The following is a 17,492-nucleotide window of genomic DNA, read 5'->3' as shown; positions in this document are numbered from 1 at the left end:
CAGACTATACTACAAAGCTACAGTCATCAAAACTGCATGGTACTGGCACAAAGACAGAAATATAGATCAGTGGAACAGGATAGAAAGCCCAGAATTAAACCCACGCACCTCCAGCCAACTAATCTATGACAAAGGAGGCAAGGATATACAATGGAGAAAGGACAGCTTGTTCAATAAGCGGTGCTGGGAGAACTGGACAGCCACATGGAAAAGAATGAAATTAGAACACTCTCTAACACCATACACTAAAATAAACTCCAAATGGATTAAAGACCTAGATATAAGACCAGATACCATAAAACTCTTAGAGGAAAACATAGGCCAAACACTCTCTGACATAAATGACAACATCTTCTCAGATCCACCTCTGAGAGGAATCACAGTAAAAACAAAAATAAACAAATGAGACCTAATCAAACTTCAAAGTTTCTGCATAGCAAAGGAAATCCTAAACAAAATGAAAAGACAACACACAGAGTGGGAGAATATCTTTGCAATTGAATCAACTGACAAGGGATTAATCTCCAAAATATATAAACACCTCCTGCAGTTCAATACCAAAGCAACAAACAACCCCATCAAAAAATGGGCAGAAGATCTAAACAGACAGTTCTCCAAAGAAGACATACAGATGACCAAAAACACATGAAAAGATGTTCAACATCACTCATGATTGGATAAATGCAAATCAAAACCACTATGAGGTACCACCTTACACAGAATGGCCCATCATCAAAAAGACTACAAAGGATAAGTGCTGGAGAAGGTGTTGAGAAAAAGGAACCCTATCACACTGTTGGTGGGATTGTAAATGGGTGCAACCGCTGTGGAAAACAGTATGGAGATTCCTCAGAAAACTAAACATAGAAATACCGTTTGATCCAGCAATCCCACTTCTGGGCATCTATCCAGAGAAAACCATGATTCAAAAAGACACATGTACTCCAATGTTCATTTCAGCACTATTTGCAATAGCCAAGACATGGAAACAACCTAAATGTCCATCGACAGTGGAGTGGATCAAGAAGATTCGGTACATATACACAATGGAATATTACTCAGCCATTAAAAGGAATGAAATAACAGCATTTTTAGCAACATGGATGGACCTAGAAATTATCATGCTAAGTGAAGTCAGCTATACAATGAGACACAAACATCAAATGCTTTCATTGATATGTGGAATCTGAAAAAAGGACAGACTGAACTCCTTTGTAGAACAGATACTGACTCTCAGACTGAAAAACTTATGGTTTCCAAAGGAGACAGTTCAGGGAACGGGGGGATGAGCTGGGGTTGTGGGATGGAAATACTATAAAACTGAAGTGTGATGATCATTGTACAACTATAAATGTAGTAAATTCATTGAGTAATAAAAAAATAAAGTTTTTTTCTCACATTATGGATCATACACAGTTCTAGATATTGATCCTTTTTTGTAAATGAAACTGGACAAAGAGAGCAGAAAGGTGACCCCAAATTGTCTCATAAGTTTCACCAGAGTGCATGCTGAAATTGGCACATTTGGCTTCTTTGCCTATATATATACGCTCTTGGACAATTTACAAAAAAGCTCAAAGAGTATTACTGCCAAATAAAGTTCAAGAGTATAAAGAGCTTCTATTTTAACTTGAGGGGAATATGGGAAAGTAAAAGGAGTTACAATCCAGAGAATATACCCAGAGCCCTAGACATGATTTTTATTACTACTAATTGTAATAAATATTTTTGCCATGTTGCCAAATGAGGGCTTCCTAAGTAATCAATATTTTTTATAACCTGTATATTGCTACATATAAGAAAACACTAAAATTAACACAAAAGCAATAGTTGCTGAAAATAATCGAACATTGAAAATAATGAATAATACTTGAAATGTGTTATTTGTAGGAAGACTCTTTGTGTGTGGAATCACCACTGGTTTTCATGGACACCATTGAGCCTTCTTTTGTGCCTTTCTTTGAACTATCTTTGTCTTATTGCCAAATCCAGATTCCCCAGCATAATATATAAAAAAGTCCAAAATGTAATAGGATTCCTTCAGTTTCTCACATACACAGTCAGAGAATGTTAAGAGCCCAAGGAGTATTGTGAAATGGCTAATTCTGGACATAAGTACATGGCCATCAGACGGACCCACCATGGCCCCTGCTTTCATGAAGAGAGACATAATCTAAGAGAGATTCTCATCATAGTCCATTAAATACACCAGTCATGGAGCCAGCAGGAAACAGATGGTACAACTAAATTAAGATAATCCAAAGAGGGTTTAATAAAAACTATTTGTCAAGGTAAAATCCTCACCCTGTAAAGAATGGAGGGACTAGGGGGATGAGGGGCAAGAAGAACAGCAAAGAGGGTCAATGATTATTGGCTCAACTAATAAACTAATGATGCCTCTGGACTATAATCTCCTAGGTGACAGCTCATTTTAATGTAGAAGTCATTTTTGATAGAAATAATTTTTATTTGAAGATCTCAAACTGTGTACAAAGCTACATTCAAGATATCATATGGATGACAGACCCTGAATCCAGACAAACACAATCAGCAAGTAGGCGAATAAAAATTTAATTGAAAATTAAACACTGACAACAGGCATAACTAGACTATTTCTTTTAGGACAGTGTTTCCACCTATACATGGTTCTTCTCCCCTCCCACCACCAACATGCTTCAGGATCATGCTGTCCCCTACCAAAAAATGCTACTCCTGAGTCTGCCATATAGGTTTTGCTCCTCCAATCTGTCTTCAATATAAAGTAAAAACAGGGAGTGGGGACAGTTTCAGTAAATGAGCTAACAATTATTAAGCCCAAACAAAGTAAATACTAGCTCCTTAGACATACACACACACTCTTAGTCAGGGTTCCCCAGTGAAACAGAACCAACAGAATAGTACAAAGGACTTTAGAAATATATTGTCTCTTAAGTTTATACACTTTTAATAATAATCTCTGCATTTTAAATGAAGAAACTAGGGCTCAAAGAAATTCAGCAATTTGCCCGAGATCTTTAAGCCAGGAAATAACAGAACCCAAAATATCAACCCACCATCTTTTCCATATCTAATCTAATTCCATTATCTAATCCATATCTACACCACATTCCACACCTATGTTATGTGGTCATGTGCATTCCAGTAGGCAAAAGCAACTCCCTTGGGATCTATGGTAAACCCCATCTGTCACCACTTTGGCAATGATACTTAGGTTCCCCAGCCTCTCCCTGCCTGGCACATACTACTTCCTCTTGCAAGAATTGTCACCAGTCCTGTGAGACTCAGCTTTGGTCCTGTTTCATCTCTTATAAAAAGCCTTCCTCTTTTCACAGCTTGATTTCAGCACCCTTCTCCTGCTTTGCTACACCCATCAGCACACCTCTATTAGAGCATATCCTACACTGTAATCCAATATACCATTTGTCTGTCCCACAAAAAAACAGAGAGCTCCTTGAAAAATAGGGCTGTGTTTTGTTTGTCATTATCTAACACCACACTCACTTTCCCCTGTAGGCTTCCAGCCTAAAGCAGGCAGATCTGGAGCAAAGAACATAAATAGCACTGAATCAAGCTTAAAGCCTTAATCATGTCCTACACTAGAAAATCTAGTGAATTAAGACTGAGCCTGTGAGTTAGGTAAGAGAATGTCAATTACTCAAAAGTGAAGAGAATATCTATTGAACTTAGAGGTTTCTTATTTAGTGACCGAGAAAGTTAAAAAAAAAAAAAAAAGGAACAAAAAGAGTTTTACATTTTAGTTATAGCAGACTAGTTCAAAAAACTGGTCACTTTGTATCCCCAGTGCCTAGAACTTGAAAGAAATAGAGAAATGATTTTCTTGTCCTATCTTTGAAGACTTTCCTAGTAATTTCCTAGGAATTCAGGACATCATTCATCATTCTAATAGAGAAAATTTTCCAGACACCAGAGCCCTCATCTTTAGAGATCTAAGAGGTAAGAGGAAGCAACTCTGCCTTGAGAAATTTTGGTCATAGTATCTAGCATTTATTCTACATTTCTTGTGCTAAGAAGGGATGTGGAGGCCTGCATGTGAAGCATGATAAGGAGTTTACATATATTTTATCATTTAACCCTCATTACAGAGTTAGGATAGAGGTATCATTATTATCTTGCCACTTTATGGATATGGAAGAAAGTCAAGGGAAGTTAAGTGACTTGCTCAAGATCACAATGCAAGTCGATAGAGGATTCCAACCCAGACTACCTCTCTCCATAGTTCATACCCTTTTCAAATACCCAAAACTGTCACCCATTCAGAGGTGGCTTCAAGGAGAATGCAGGAAGAAGGAACAGAGAAGCTCCAAGCAGCTACAAAGGAGTGGATGTGTAGGAACCTGACATATTGGGGGAATGGTTAAGAATCCCCAGGAACTTGACTTTAGAAAGATTTATCACAGGAGAGTGTGTTGGGACCTAGCTATGTGGAGCTTTGAATGGTGTGCTGAGGTGTTTGAACATCACCAGTGGTCTGCAGAGTCGGGAACTGCTCTGACAGCAGGGATGGCAGGTGGAAACAAATTCAGAAGGGCAGGAAAAGAACAGATGTGTTGGACTCTGTTGAGGAGGGTGTGAACTAAGGCAGAAGGATAGGAAGTAGAAAGGACAGACTTCCATTCATAAGACAATTCTGAGGTAGAAGCAACAGGAGTCAATGAACTGCCGATATGAGGAGTTACTGGAAGGGAGGGAAAAAGGGTGATTCTGAGGCTTATTTTGTGAGGGTAACTGGTTGGTGATGGCACTGAGGAACTGGTTTTCAAAGGGAAGTGGTGGGTCCAGATTGAGGTATTCTGAGTCTGAGGAATCAGAGTGTTCACTTGAGATGTCTAAAGGCAGTTGTCTGTAGAGCTCAGGCATAGGGTCTTCCATAGAATGTTATCTTGTCAACTTTAGACCAATGTTTCTCTTCTAGTCCATGCTGATACTCTGACATCTGGACAGCTCTGGAAGTGAATTAAATCATCAGGGAAGATATAGAGCCAAAGAAAAGAAAGTGAAATTTTTCTATTTATTTTCAATGTTTAGGTTGTACTCAGGTTCTTTTCATTCAATACTGTTTTCTTATTATTCTGGCTGGATAATATATTTGTATTTATTCTGTAATTGCTTTTTATTCCTTTTTTTTTTTTTTTTGGCTGCACACACAGCATGCGGAAGTTCCCAGGCCAGGGAAAGAACCCACACTACAACTGTAACCAGAGCCACAGCAGTGACACAAGATCCTTAACCTACTGAGCCATGAGGGAACTCCTATTCTTTTTTTACATTTTATTTTTGTATTTATCAGTGGAATTTATTCAATATCAAATATTAGCTCCACAGATATAGGCACTCAGACATATTCACACAATATATCAGAGTTCTCCAGAGAAATAGAACCAAGAGAATATATACAGATATATGAAAAGAGACTTGTTATGAGGAATTGGCTCACATGATTATAAAGACTGAGAAGATCTGTCTATAAGCTGGAGACCAAGGAAAGCCTATAGTATAATTCACTCTGGGTCTAAAAGCCTGAGAATCAGGAGGCTGATGGTGTGAATCTTGGTCTGAGTTCAAAAGCCCAGGAGGCAGAAGATGGATGTCTGTCTCATCTCAAAAAGAGAACATGAATCTACCCTTCTGCTTTTTTGTTCTATTCAGGCTTTCAACAGGTTGGACAATGCCTAGCCACATTGACAAGGGCAATCTTCTTCACAACTCGAGTGTTGCTCTGAAATCACCCTCACACACAGCCCAGAAATAACGTTTTACCAGTTATCTGGCATCACCTAGCCCAGTTCAAGTTGACACTCAAAATTAACCATCACAAGTCCCACTCCCTGTCAATTTGGCAGCCTTAAATCATACTTAATCTCCAGATAAAGACAATGACAAGCTCATAATTCCATCTCACACAATACAACTAAAAATGCACTAATACAATCCCCCAGAAAAAAAAAAGCTAATTTTACTTTGACTGATGTTTACTCTTCTCGTGATATCCAGTAACTTAAATACAATGACATAAAAACAATAATACTTAAATTCTGATACTGTCAGTATATCTTACCTTACATAATAAGGGAATAAGAGAGTAAAGCAAAAGATAACACACACATATATTCATAAAAAATGAGAAAATACTCATGACAATTATTCATTACTCAGGTCCTCATTTTTATAATTGGTCATGTGGTTGGAGCTGATATTTACAACTACCTTCTTCTACCAGTCATTCTGTATTTTTTTTGCCTTTAGCAAGCACCTGAGCTGGTTATGGTTTTTGGCAGGGTGATCCAACCTTCATTCCTAAAGGATCTAGACCACTAGTCCTGTTTAGATGGTATTATTGTAGTTTCTTCACTGACCTTATTCACAGGGCATGGTAATACTGAGACAGCCTGAGGGATCTCCTGTCCTCCAGACATATTCTTTCTTACCTCCATTACAGAGTAGCAGTCCAATTTCTCCTTGATAATCAAGATCAATCACTCCATCCAACACAATAACTCCCTTTTTTGCCTGTTGAGTCAGAGGTATGAGGAATCCAAAGTGACCAGGTCTTAACTTCCAGTTTAATGGAATCATTGCATCTCCCGATAGAAGTATTGCTCCCTCTGAAACTCAGATCTCTAGGCCAGCAAAGCACAGAGTCATAGAAATAGATAGTAAAAATTTTGCCAGTGGTTTACTACAAATAATAATAGGTGGGAAAAAAAAATCACCATATATTGTATGCTAATTTCAGAGCATATATAGCCTGCTGGAGAAACTTGCCTCAGCCCTGCAAGAAACTGTAACCTCACTGGCACTGTGACTTAGTCTTCAAATGGCCATTGTACCACTCTATCCAGCCAGCTTCTTTAGGATGGTGGGGAACATGGGAAGACCAGTGAACTCCATGAGCAAGGCCCCACTACCATATTTATTTTTCTTGAGATGACTCTCTTGATCAGAAGCAATTACATATTCAAATCTTGATGCAGTGCCCATTCCATTAGGAACAAAGCACTGACACTTCCTGATGAAAGTGGTCCAATGTAATCAACCTGCCACCAGGTAGCTGGCTGATCACCCTGGGAAATGATGCCATATCAGCAGCTCAATGTTGGTTTCTGATGCTGGTAGACTAGGCACTCAGCACTGACATTAGCCAAGTGGGCATTGGTGAGTGGAAGTCCATGTTGCTGAGCTGATACATAACTCCCATCTCTGCCATCATGGCCACTTTGTTCATAAGCAGTATCAAGTGAGCTTTGGAAAAGACACTGACTGGTATCCACAGAACAGGTTATACTTTCCACTTTATTACAATTCTCTTCTGCTGAAGTCCCCCTTAGGTGAGGACTTATAAGGGAAAACACACATGCACAAATTTCCTTTGATTTTTTCTAAAGTATACATGGCTCCAGGATGTCTGGGGTTACACCTGATTTGAAAATATACCAGGTCTTACCTTACAAGGACCTTCATCTTCATATCTCACTTTATTATCATTACTGTATACCGACTGAGTGTTAGATCACAGACATTGCAGTTTTGTAAATCCACTTGTAGTAGCAAGATCCCTTTTTGTCAAACTCTTGGATAATGAGCAGCTGGAATTTTCTTTTTTTTAAGTAGCAATAATATCTCAGGCTATACTAAGTCATACTGGCTTAACAAACACAATAGGAAATGCATTATTTATATTGATCTTCATTAATAATTTATAAAATTACAGGTGCATGATGTTTGCAGGCTTCCCATCTCACATTAGTGAAATGGTACACAATTGCCTTCTCCCAAAAGATCACAATTAAATGACTGTTGGTGACTGGATGTTTTTAATTAATTTGTGTGAGCTTCTCATACCAAAACTGGAAAATAATGAGGTAAATCTGCCAGTAGACAGACATGCTACAGTCTGTGAACTTTTTGTTCTTAGGTGTTAAAACTGCATCAGACTCATTAGTTAACCGCCTACAGATATCTAAGGAAATGATTATTAATAATTATTCTAACGTTCCAGGAAAGAAAATGAGCAGAGGAATATCCTTATAGCAGTTTGGGATTTGACTTTCAAATCCAGTTTTTCTTTTGCTTCTCTGCCTGTCATCTACCCTGATTCCTCCTTTTTGCTGACACCACTATCTTTATTTCACCCTTTTATGTAGACTTATTTTTTTGGCTGCACCCACATATGTGGAAGTTCCTCAGCCAGGGACTGAACCTATGCCACAGCAGCAACCCAAGCCACTGTAGTGAAAATGCCAGATCCCTAACCCTCTGCACCACACAAGAAGTCCCTATATGGACATTTCATTCAGTCATTAACAAAAAGTAGTTAATGAATACTGATTTTACTTTACTGGGCAATTAATGACAATAATTTTAAAATAATAACAACATATCATATTTATAAAAACTCCCTTAGAACTTTTTTGTGCCTTCAAAAATATGATTTTATTTTCATGGTATATGCTAGCCTCTGTAGAGATACTAAGATGACTGAGATCTGGCAAACACTAGACTGTGTTAAAGTTTAATAGTAAAAATAAATATGTAGCACAAATGATCAAACTATGAATCAGAAAACAAAAGTCCATGCTGTCCTCCACTCAAAGCTCCTTGAAAGCAGGGCCCTATCTCCTTCCTCATAATTGCCAATATCTAGCTCCACCGTTGACACATTGCTTGTTGAATGAGTAAAGAGTCCTCAGAAAAGTGTCATTTTTTCACATCCTCTGTGTCACTAACTGAGCTGAAAGCTCAAGATAGGGCAATGAAGACAGCAGAGGAGGTCCCTGTCTTCAGGACACAAATGTCCTAATGGGAGGAACAGCCACTAATATGGAAGGAAAAGATAAAGACACAGATTCAATAAATTTCATGAAGAAAGTAACAAATAAATGGAATAGGAAATGATGGAAAGCGAGCAGAAGAGGAGGGTGACTTTAGATCAGAAGTCAGAAGATGCTCTAACCTGAGAATATGATGTTTAAAGTGAACCAAAAAAAGGAGCCAGCTACAGGAAGAAGCAAGTAAGGAGCATCTAGGGCAGAGGCCAACAGTAAATTCCAAAAGCTGTAAGGTGGGAAAAATATACAGAAGGAAATAAAGATGGACAAGAGCAAAGCAAAGAGACCAGGTGGAACCCTAGTAAGAGGGGAAGGTAATTTGGCCTAGGAAGGTGACAGTGGAGATGCAAAGATACAGGTAGGTTTGAGATGGATCTTAAGACATGGTTTCCCTGCTCTTGTTTCTCTTATAATTTTGATTGTTTTTTACCTTTGAGGAATTATTTACATGTTTTGGTTTTCCAACACACTTATGGATTTTTTAAGCTTTAGGAAAAAGTAGAAAGTAACAAGTCTTTTCTGATTTGCTGAAAAGTATTGATTGGAAGGGATGGTAGACCTTCACCACAGGTACATAACATATTTTCAAGTAAGCAAAGTTTGAGTTTACAGGACTCTTATCTTCCCAATGTTATCCTCTTTTTTTATGAGTATCTTATCTTGGGTTTCCTAGAAAATAAAAGAGGAAACAAAGACTGATTTCTTTTCAGGGAGTGTGATCCAGGGAGCATGAGTGAGGGAAAGCAGATGAAGTGGAAAAGGTGTGAGAAACAACAGAAAGATGCATGATGGAGATGGCTACTCTAAGGGTCTGGTTGCGCCATTCCACAGGACCTTCAGAAGTCACGGGGGGTTAAAAAGGAAGCATTCATTCACCATATGGTTTCCTATTTTTCCAAATATTCATCCTCTGAAACTTGAACTCCCTGCACTTTGGAGTTTCCATGTGGGTCTAGAGGCAGTTCCCATAGCTTTTTGCTCCCCACACTGCCCTTCATGCCGACCCCCATCATCAGTAGCGAAATCCTGGAACATAAAGTGTTCATATTTAGGCTGATGTAGATTAAGGCTTTCATATGCCATTACTACTGTCAAAAATCTCTCAATAGGAATTCCCACTGTGGCAAGCAGGTTAAGGATCTGACATCATCACTGCAGTGGCCCAAGTAGCTACTGTGATGCAGGTTTGATCCCTGGCCCAGGAACTTCTACATGCTATAACCACAGACCAAAAAAAAAAAAAAAAAAAAAAAAAAAAAAGTGAAAAAGGAGAAGTTACAGTGGACATCACAGAAATACAAAGGATCATAATAGACTACTACAAGCAACTACAAGACATGGAAGTAATCTAAATGTCCAACAGAGAAGTAGATAAAGATGTGGTACATTTACACCATGAAATATTATTCAGCCATAAAAAGGAATGGAATAATAATGGCATTTGCTGCAACATGGATGGACCTAGAAATTATCATGCTAAGTGAAGTTAGTCAGACAGTGAGACACAAACATCATATGCTATCACGTATATGTTGAATCTAGAAAAATACAAAGAACTTCTTTGCAGAACAGAAACTGACTCACAGACTGAAAAACTTATGGTTATCAAAGGAGACAGGTTGTTAGGGGAGGGATAGGCTGGGGGTTTGGGATGGAAATGTAAAATTAGGTTGTGATGATGGTTGTACAATTATAATAAAATTCTAACTTTATTGAGTCCTCTCTCTTTTTTTCTTGATGAGTATGGCTAAGTGTTTATCAATTTTGTTGATCTTTTCAAAGAACCAGGTTTTAGTTTCATTGATCTTTTCTATGGTTTTCTCGTTTCTATTTCATTGACTTCTGCTCTGATCTTTATGAATTTTTTTTTCTAATTTGGGGTTTTTGTCTGCTATTCTTCCTCCGGTTGCCTTAGATGTAAAGTTAGGTTATTTGAGATTTTTCTTGTTTCCTGCAGTAGGCTTTTATTGCTATAAAACTTAGAACTTCTTTTGCTGCATCCCATAGGTTTTGGATTGTTGTATCTTTGTTGTCATTTGTTTCAAGGTATTTTTTAATTTCCTCTTTGATTTTTTCAGTGATCTCTTGGTTGTTTGGTAGCATGTTGTTTAGTCTCCATGTGTTTGTGAGTTTTTTACATTTTTTTTCCCTTATTGATTTCCAGTCATATAACATTGTGGTCAGAAAAGATGGTTGATATGATTTCAATTTTCTTAAGTTTACTGAGGCTTGATTTGTGGACCAGAATGTGATCCTAGAGAATGTTCCATGTGCACTTGAGAAGAATGTGTATTCTGCTGCTTTTGAATGGAATGTTCTAGAAATATCTATTAAAATCATCTGGTCTAATACATCATTTAAGGCCTATGTTTCCTTAATTTAATTTTCTTTCTGGATGATCTGTCCATTGCTGTCAAGTGGGATGTTAAAGTCCCCACTAATATTGTGTTATTGTCGATTTATCCTTTTGAGGCAGTTGCCTTATATATTGAGGTGATCCTATGTTGGGTACATATATATTTATAATTATTTCTTCTTGGATCGATCTTTTGATCATTATGTAATACCCTACTTTGTCTCTTATAATATTCTTTATTTTAAAGTCTATTTTGTATGGAGTTATCATCCAGACACAGTGGAAACATCCCATCCCATCTGGAGTTCCCATTTCTGGCACAGTGGAAATGAATCTGACTAGGAACAATGAGCTTGCAGGTCTGATCCCTGGCCTTGCTCAGTGGGTTAGGGATCTGGCATTGCTGTGAGCTGTGGTGCAGGTTGCAGACACGGCTTGGATCTGGCATTGCTGTGGTTGTAGCATACGCTGGCAGCTGTAGCTCCAATTTGACCCCTTACCTGGGAATCTCCATATGCCGTGGGTGTGGCCCTAAAAAGAAAAAAAGAAAGACTATTTTGTCTGATAGGAGTATTCCTACTCCAGCTTTCTTTTAATTTCCATCTGCATGAAATACTTTCTTCCATCCTCTCACTTTCAATTTGTGCGTGTCCCTATACAAGAGACTGAAGTGAGTCTCTTGATGACAGCATATATTGTATAGTTTTTGTATCCATTCAGCCAGTCTATGTGTTTCAGTTGGAGCATTTAGTTCATTTACATTTAAGGTAATTTTTTTGGTCTTTTTTTAAGGGCCACACCCACAGCATATGGAAGTTCCCAGGCTAGGGGGTCAAATCAGAGCTGTTGCTGCCAGCATATACTAGAGCCACAGCAATACCAGATCCAAATTGTGTCTGCAGCCTACACCACAGCAAAGTCAGATCCTTAACCTACTGAGCAATGCCAGGTATTCAACCACGTTCTTATGGATACAAGTAAAGTTCATTACTGCTGATCCACCATGAGAACTCCTAAGGTAATTATTGATATGTATATTATTATTGCCATTTTATTAATTATTTTGGATTTGGTTTTGTTGGTCTTTTTTCTTCACTTCTTCTCTTGTTCTCTTCTCTTGTGGTTTGATGAACATCTTTAGTGTTGCTTTTGGATTGCTTTTTCTTATCTGCATATTCATTTATTGTAGATTTTTGGTTTGCAGTTACCATGAAGTTTTGATATAGGAGTGTGTGTGTATATATATATATATATATATATATATATATATATACAAGATTGTTTTAAATTGTTGATCTCTTAATTGCAAGTACATCTCTAGTATCCTGCATTTGTACCAGAAATCCTCTTCTCATGATTTCTGGTTTTGATAGCAAATATCTGTGCCAATGATTTCCCACCTCTACTATATGTGTGCCTTTACTGGTGAGCCTTATAATTTGTAACACTTTTGTTTCTAGCAGTGGCCTTTTCTTTTCTGCCTAGAGAAGTTCCTATATTATTTGTTGTAAAGCTGGTTTAGTGGTGGTGAATTCTCTTAGGTTTTGCTTGTCTGTAAAGCTTTTGATTTCTCCTTCAAATCTGAATGAGACTTGCTGGGTAAAGCAATCTTGGTTGGAGGTTTTTTCCTTTTATCACTTTAAGTATATTGTGCCACTTCCTTCTGGCCTGCAGAGTTTCTGGTAAGAAAATAGACAATAACTTTATTGCAGTTCCCTTATATGTTGTTTATTTTCCATAGCTGCTTTAAATATTTTCTCTTTGCCTTTAATTTTGGTCAGTTTGATTAATATGTGTCTTAGGGTGTTCCTCCTTGGGTTTATTTTATATAGTATTCGTGCTTCCTGGATTTGAGTGAGTGATTCTTTCCCAAGTTAGAGAAGTTTTTGGCTATTATCTCTTCAAATATTTTCTCTGTCCTTTCTCTCTCTCTTCTATTTCCAGCACCCCTATAATATGGATTTTGGTGCATTTAACATTGTCCCAGAGTTCTCTTAAACTTTCTTCATTTCTTTTTTTTTTTTTCCTCTTTTCTGTTCCACATCAGCAATTTCCAATAGTCTGTCTTCCACCTTGATTATTTGGGCTTCTGCCTCCTATATTCTGCTGTTGCTTCTTTCTAGGGAATTTTTTACATCAGTCATTGTATTTTGCATCTCTGCTTGCTTAATCTTTAAATCATCCATTTCTTTGCTCGGTGTTTCTAGTAATTTATCAATCTTTGCCTCCAGTTTATTTCCAAAATCTTAAATCACCTTTATTATCTTTGGTCTAAAGTCTTTTTCATGGAGGTTGGTAATCTTCAGCTCACCTAGCTGTTTTTCTGGGAGTTTGTTGTTGTTATTGTTATTCCCTTATCTGAGTCATAATTCTCTGCCTTTTCATTTCATATAGTTTTTTGGTGTGGTTTCCTTTATGCAGACAATAGGGTTATAACCTCTCTTGCTTCTGATGTATGCCTCCCTTGCGGCTGAAGGTGGTACAGGGGCTTGCTGCAGGCTTCCCAATGGGAGGGACTAGTGCCTGCCCACTGGTAGGTGGAGCTGATTCTTACCCATCTCGTGGGTGGGGCTTTGTCTCTGGGTGTGATTAGAGGCAGCCTCGTGTGCCTGGGAGGTGTTTATGCAGTCTGCCGATGGGTGGGGCTGTGTTCCCACCAGATTTGTTGTCTGGCCTTTTCAGCCCTGATGAGTGGGATGAGATTTATTTCCAAAATGGCCACCCCAGAGGAATTCACACTGATGATTATTCCTGAGACTTTTGCCTCCAATGTCTTTCCCCCACAATGAGCCACAGTCACCCCCCTGTTTTCCCAGAAGATCCTCCAAGAACTGCAGGCAAGTCTGACCCAGATTCCTATGGAGTCTCTGCTTTGCCCTGGGACCCTGTGCACATGAAAGCCTGTGTGTGTCTGTCAAGAGCAGGGTCTCCGTTTTCCTCAGTCCCATCGGGTTCCTGAGCACAACCCAGCTGGCCCTCAAGGCTAAATGTTCTAAGGGCTCCTCCTCCCGATGCCAGATCCCCAGGGGTAGGAACCTGACATGGGTCTCCGAACTCTCACTCCCATGGGTTAGCCTCTGCTATATAGTTACTTTCCAGTCTGTGGACCATCTACCCAGTGGGTATGGGGTTGCTTAATGTCACATAATTGCCCCACCTAGCATCTCAATGTGGCCTCATATTTGTCTTCTGGAGTAAGATATCTTTTTTGATAGTTTCCTGTCTATTTTGTTGAAGGTTGTGAGCAGTCAGTTGTAATTTTGTTGCTTTTATGAGAGAAGGTGAGCTCCATTCTTTCTACCCTGCCATCTTAATTCTGTCCCCTCCCCATACTAGATGGGGAGTATTTAGATGCCAGTATTAATTCTTCAATACTTAAACACCTTCTCCATTAAGACTGTCATTATCATGGAGAAATGCAAAGGTGAATAAGATATAGATTCTATTTTTAAGGCTTGAAGATTTTTTTTCCCCTTAGACAATAATTTATCTTTAAAGTGAAGAAACTTCTCTGGAGTTCCCGTTGTGGCGCAGTGGTTAATGAATCTGACCAGGAACCATGAGGTTGTAGGTTAGATCCCTGGCCTTGCTCAGGGGGTTAAGGATCCAGTGTTGCTGTGAGCTGTGGTGTAGGTCACAGACACAGCTTGGATCCACACTGCTGTGGCTCTGGCGTAGGCCCGTAGCTACAGCTCTGATTGGACCCCTAGCCTGGGAACCTCCATATGCTGTAGGAGCGGCCCTACAAAAGGCAAAAAGACAAAAAAAAAAAAAAAAAAAAAAGAAAGAAACTTCTCTGACATTTTCTATCTCTCTAGCCTATGAAAAACAAGACTTTGGCAACTGTTCCTCTGCAAATTAACAAGACATGATAACACTAATTTTTTCAGACCTAATACTATTGTTACAATACAAGAGGCCAAGGACAAAGAAACATGAGCTCTCAAGCAAGTTTATCGACGAGCAGAGTGGCCAAGAGCATAGAGTCAAGAGGAGACTCAGAGCCCCTGCCATACAGGCAAGGGGCTTCTTGTGTATGTAAGGAGTAATGTCTTAGTCATGTACTGATAAGGAAGTAGGGTATGGAATAGGGAAAATAGGTAAAAGAAGGTATAGGTCATATTGTTAAAATTTAACAGTTTCTCCAGCTATGTTTATCTTGAGGCTTTGAGGTTCATGAGAGTATCTTTGTTCCAGGGCCATCAACGGTGGCCTGAGGAATGTCTAATTATAAATCCCTACCACATCAAGACATCTGGTTTTGCTGTATTTCATTTCCTCTCTGTTTTATAGTTACCACCTAACAGATATAATTTGACTAATTTAAAAATACCATTCCTTTCATATTCTGGTCATTTTTCAAGGCATTGCAATTCATGGTACATAGAGTAGTGCTTCCTTAGCACAGGTGGGCATGTTTTCATTGTGCAGACCATGGGATAAACATCAGTTAGCCTATTCCACTCACACAAAGAAAACTATGCTTTAGACAAAACATTTCAATGGTTGAAAAAATACCCAAGAACATTTTTGGCATTAATATCTATTTCTATTCTGAATACTCCCTTACCACTCAAATAGTTGTGACAGATTATTTTCAAAAATGGCCACAATTAATCCCCTCTCTCTATCCATAGTTATTTGTAATGTGACCTCCTAGTTAGGCTGGACTTGTGGCTTAGTTTCATCAATATAATGCAGCTGGACTGATGCTATGCGAATTCTAAAACCAAACCACAAGAGACCTTCTGTGGTCCATGTTTGCTAGGTGTGCAATAATAAAATACCACAGACTGGGTGGCTTCAATGACAGGAATTTATTTTCTTACAGTTCTGTAGGCTAGAAGTCCAGGATTAAGGTGTCAGCAAGTTTGGTTTCTTCTGTGACCTCTCTCCTTGGCTTGTTGGCCATTCTCTTGCTGTGTGTTCACATGGTCTTTCCTCTGTGCATGTGCACCCCTCGTGTCTTTGTGCATGTCAAAATTTCTCCTTCTTATAGAACATTAGTCAGATTAGACTAGATCCCACTCTAATGACCTCATTTAACTTAATCACTTCATTAATGGCTGTATCTCCTAAGATGGTCACAGTCTGAGCTACTGGGTGTTGTCTTCAACATATGAATTTGGGGGGAATATAATTCAACCTATAACACTTATCTCTTTCTCTTGAGACCCCACTTCCACCATGTGAACAAGCCAACCTCTAGAAGCAAAACTGCTCCACTGACCTGCATTTCGCCACAAAAACTTGAGAAAATTTTTCTATGTACTTTCACCATAAACATCCTTGGCAGCATCTATACCAGGAGCACTTTTGCCTAAAGGCAATTTTTCCATGAAAGGTAAAATAACTGGTTAGAAGTTTTTTATTTGAAAGTTTGGCTTCAACTGGTCAAAATGTATTAGTATTTCTTCTAGTTAGCAACTAGAACTGGCTTTTTTTTTTTTTTTTTTTTTTTTGAGTTGACAGGTGATGACGATTTGTCCTAAGAGTTGGTTTCCTTTTTCTTTTTTTCTTTCTTTCTTTTTATTTTTTGTATTGGGGCTGCACCTGTGTTATGGAAGTTCCCTGACTAGGGGCTGAATAGGAGCTGCAGCTGCTGGCCTATACCACAGCTTGTAGCAACACCAGATCCCCAACCAAGGCTCAAACCCACATCCTCATAGATACTATGGACACTATGATGGGTTCTTAACCTGCTGAGCCACAACAGGAACTCCCAATTTCTTATTTTGAAACACTACTTTGGAAGGAAAAGAGGCTCTGAAGGACTTGAAGGCACAGAATTGAACCCACATTCCCCAAAGAACTTTGGAACATCTTCCAACAGACACATGAAATATGCCAAGGGCAAACAATAGTGCAGAGGCTTTCACAATGCAATACAAAGCCTAGTTATACCTATGCATCCTGTGTTTGAAAACTGATACCTCTCTTAATGAAGGACGAAACTTTAGTGAAAAGGTTCAATGCCAAACAAGGAGACAAAACAATAAGCAACAAATAAATAAACAAATACATAAAATACTATAAATGAAATACGTGGGAGACAAATGCTTAGGTACAACCCACAAAATAAAATGAGTTATATATGCAGTGTTACATGAATTTACACACATTCTAAAGGTATTGAAATATTTACATTTCATAATAGCTTGCTAAATTTTTTTACTCATTTCTCATGTCTCAGTATTTTCCTTTTAGTGTCCTATTTTATTTTTCATTATGTTTCCCATTAAGGTAAAATTGCCTCATGCTCAATTAGTTACACAGGGAAAACGTTTGGG

General features: G+C 38.5%; 2 protein-coding genes across 7 annotated transcripts in view; one reads left to right on the top strand and one right to left on the bottom strand.

Moving 5' to 3' along the window:
• The window catches only part of IPO11 (importin 11), an 820,387-nt gene that overhangs the window by 248,792 nt on the left and 554,103 nt on the right, over positions 1-17,492 (bottom strand). For 2 of the 6 annotated variants that reach the window (XR_014831433.1, XR_014831434.1), the window contains exon 31: positions 6,447-6,638. The exons of the other annotated variants lie outside the window; for them this stretch is intronic. The gene's annotated coding sequence lies outside the window, so the exon portion shown is untranslated. The remainder of the gene's footprint in view (positions 1-6,446; positions 6,639-17,492) is intronic. 6 annotated transcript variants of the gene reach the window in all.
• The window catches only part of LOC110257266 (uncharacterized), an 826,705-nt gene that overhangs the window by 787,161 nt on the left and 22,052 nt on the right, over positions 1-17,492 (top strand). The gene's annotated exons all lie outside the window — the stretch shown is intronic.

Source organism: Sus scrofa, chromosome 16 (genome assembly GCF_054392235.1).
Source record: "Sus scrofa isolate SSC_HxYL_T2T_F1_AM1 chromosome 16, Sscrofa_HxYL_maternal_Yorkshire_Landrace_v2.0, whole genome shotgun sequence".
In the NCBI taxonomy this organism is placed as follows: Eukaryota; Metazoa; Chordata; class Mammalia; order Artiodactyla; family Suidae; genus Sus; species Sus scrofa.
The sequence above is the reverse complement of the archived record's forward strand: the minus strand, read 5'-3'. Positions and strand labels throughout refer to the sequence as shown.